We start from the raw sequence: 3,969 nt of genomic DNA on the forward strand, positions 1-3,969 counted from the left end.
GTGTGCTTTTGTGTATTACTGGGATCAAATGCCTGGCCTTGGCAAGCACTGTGACCCTGAGTTAATTGGCTTTTGAGGCTAGGTCTCACTCTTCTTGCTCAGTAGCTCAGATTCGTCCTCAACTTCAATCCTTTCCTGANCTTCCTGAGCGCTGGGATAGAGACTGAGCCACAATGACCATCCCTGACCTGGCTTCTCATTATTAGAAGCTCAGTCAGTGTNTGCTGAATCCTTACATGTTAAAGTGATTTTTAATGCTGAGAAATTGGAAAAGGTAAAATTTCCTTTCTCTTCATTACAGGAAGAGCAGAATTCTGGCTTTTGTTCAATATGTTGGAAATCACCTCGTTTGATTTCTCATCCTCTAAAGACAAAGCTTAGTCTGTGGAAGCAGCAGCAGCAGCAGCAGCAGCCACACAATGTGTTTTAGACGTGGCTGTTTCCTTTTGGAGGACAGAGTGTGCAGGGGNAGCTCAGAGCAGTAGACACACTTGAGCTCCTCACACCTGTGAATCCCTGTCACAACATCTTTTAACAATGAGAGTCTGTATAGGAGTCATTTGGAATAAGAGTAAAGTATGTCCACTAGCCTGATATTTATCATTGCATACTGTATGCATTGGACACATGTCAAATTATCACATTGCACCACTGTAATTAATAAATTAAACCATAATAATTTTTGAAATCAGAAAATATTCTAAATATGCTGAAAATGGCATTAAATTTTATGGCAGTCTTGCCCCCTAAAACTGGGAGAGCCCCAGTTCTTTCTACTTGTGAGAAGGTTTGCATGCTCGAAAATACCAATGGACAGTGCTCATACATGTTGACCTTGCCAATATTTTTTAAAGCAATAGCTGGAACGTGCATCTAGCCAGGAGTTGATTCAATTCAAGAGCATGGGTTACAGGTAGAACAACACACGTTACCCAATAATCCCAATACATACCTTCAGCAGCAAGAGCATCACTGCTCTAGGGTCTCCTCATCAAGATCAATAGCAAATTCATCAGAGAATTCAGCTTTACTTCAGTAATTCCTTGACTGCAAGCCTCTCTCGTCAGCTAACGGGGTGTGCTATGACCAAGCCAGAATTCCGTCTTCTATCAAGCTGAGCTTTTTAATAGGACGATCATGGTGATCTTTTCCTCCAGATGACTCGATGCGTGCACTGCCTGTCTTTTTATAAATTTAACTCTAACATAATTTTAACTGCATCATGAGTTACTGTGTTTTAAAGATACACATTTCACTTTCCTAGCATTTCTCCTCAAAAATGAAATACTAAGTAAGAATGGAAAATGACCCTGCCCAAAAATATAAAGATAAGACTCCTAGAGATAACAGGTAGAAAGTCACAACTATGCCTCCATGAATAACTTTTAAATACAGTGCTAATATCTAGTGAATCAAGCTATTTAATCTGTGTTTCAAGAAAAATGAACCTTGGCTTTTAAAACCTCAGATTCCCAACACATTTTGGAAACTGTAANTTTACTGTGAATTTATAAGGTAGTTGGGTTTTGGCCTCAAAAAATAAATCTCACTTAACATTGAAGACTTAGGTGGAAAAGCAATATCATTTTGGCATCTATGGAAGACTTTTAAGGTCTTAAATGCTCTGGCTGCCTGTGGAAGATTGGACCTCATAGGCAATCCTTCAGAATCCTTCTGGGAAAACCTGGTCTCTTGTCCACAATTAAATAAACACACCACATACAAGAGAGATAGCATTTTATTAGAATTCATGTTTGCATTGCACAGTAGGTTATAAGAGGTCAGAATGAATGTTCAAAACATATTTTCATCATAACTGAAGCTGAGAGGTTTTTCAAAAACTAATTCCACTACACACTCTTAACATGCACATCTGCACAGAAACATAAGGAGTAAGCTGCAAAATGTAGGTACTAGAAACATTGTAAATATGGTATTTCAAATAATTATATAATCTAGGATTTGACTTGTGTCACATATTCCCAAAGTCAATCTCCAAATGTTCAGCCTGGTCACTGATGTGGGAGAGTCATGTTTGTGGAAGCCACAGCTCCGTTTGAAGTTCGGATAAAAAAAAAAAAAAGTTCACTGTGTCCCAGCTTGGACAAGAAGTTGAATCAATTGCAAAGTGAAATCTTTTCCTGCTGTAAAAAAGTATCTATAGTTTTTAGTTAGAAGAGAAAAATTAATGAATCTGTTAATATTGGCTATATACTGACATCTGTACTATATCTCAGCAAGTAGCAACATCTTCTCAGCATTGTGAAAACTGGATCTATGAAATAATTTATCCCAAATATATTCTTAGTTTGCTAGGTAACAAACTTAATTTTTTATCTATTAATACAAATGTCTCTTTTGTCTTTTGCCGTTTTACCTGGAGACTATTAAGCTTCTAAGAAGATGCTTCACTACAAATTTAGCCTTTGATAATATTTCCTGGGTTATTTGTAAAAACTTGACCCAATCAGTTCTAGTTAAGTCTTTACGTGTGACACTGAGCCATTTTTAGGACTGACACCTTTTCCTATGAGACATTTTTCTTAATAACATAGTGGATTCAAGAGAAATGCCGATGACCTTTTATTCTTCCTGTGCATTCCTTGCTGCTATTGACCTGTAGAGCAATAGGGGAAAGTGGTTTTCTTTAACCTTGAGATGAACATTCCCTACAATTTAACAACAAAGCATTTTTTTTTTATCTTTCTCTTGCTGGCACATTTTTTTCTGGTTTTCACTACTTCTTCATTGCAGTGTTAAAATTATTTTTTTTATTAGACATGTTATTCGGGCAGTATCTTCTCGTTTGTCCTGGATTTTATGGTTTCTTCCCCATTCAGTGTGTTTTGAACTTTATTAACTAATGACCCATTGATTTACTGTTACCACCACTACACATGTGACATATGGACTTACGCAAATTTCACACTGTAAACATAGCCTTAGAAAACCTTTCCCTCCCCTCCTCTTACTTTTCTATTTTCATTAATTTTACTACTAGTCCCTTTTCTTCTGTGTTTAGATTAGAATCCCAAGTTCAGTCAATAATGTAGTGTAATATTTATGTATACAAATAGTCCTCTGTGACATCATTTCTATGCTAAGCAATGAACAGCCTTATCCAAGAAAACTGTTAGCTAAACACAAAGTTCCCAAGTGTAGCTGGCTTACAGGGGCAATAAAAATAATCGCAACACCCAGTTTGACACAAACACCAACTTCATCCATTTTCTGTAGATGTATGATATGTTCTAATAGGTTGTATCACTTTTCCTGGTTATGTTTTATTTATTCTTTTATTAGACATGTATGGGTGGTTTGTTTCCATGTGTTTCCATGTACCATGTACTTGCTTGGTGACTGAAGAGGCCAGAAGAGGGCGTCAGATCCCCTGGAGTCAATAGATAGTTGTGAGCTGACATGGGGTGCTTAGAATTAAACCTGGGTCCTATGTAAGAGTGATCAGTGCTCTTAACTGCTGAACCCCACTATTTATTATTTAAACACTTTTCATAGCTTTAAAATTTCACAATAATTATTATATAGACAGTAAATGTTTTTCACAAGAATAAAATTTTTTGTGGAGGTAAAAAAGAGCAGAGAACCACTTTCTGAAATATAATAGCTTGCTTAAGACCTGAGGCTCATCTTTCCCCTTTAAAAGTCTGCAACTGTTATTTGCAATACTAAAAGAGACTGGTTTTGACCAGGCATGATGACATACACCTGTAATCTCAGCACTTGGGAGGTAAAAGTGGAAAGGTCAGAAGTTCAGGGCCATTCTCCTCTACAAAGCTGGGTTGAGTCCCTGGGCTACATGAGACACTGCTTCAAAACAATGAACTTATAGGTAAACAAACACCAAGCCAAACAAAACAACATATTTATGGGTTGGATTTTTTTTTATTTATTTTTTATTAGGTATTTTCCTCGTTTACATTTTCAATGCTATCCCAAAAGTCCCCCATA

The sequence above is a fragment of the Mus caroli genome, chromosome 11, assembly GCF_900094665.2.
Source record: "Mus caroli chromosome 11, CAROLI_EIJ_v1.1, whole genome shotgun sequence".
NCBI lineage: Eukaryota > Metazoa > Chordata > Mammalia > Rodentia > Muridae > Mus > Mus caroli.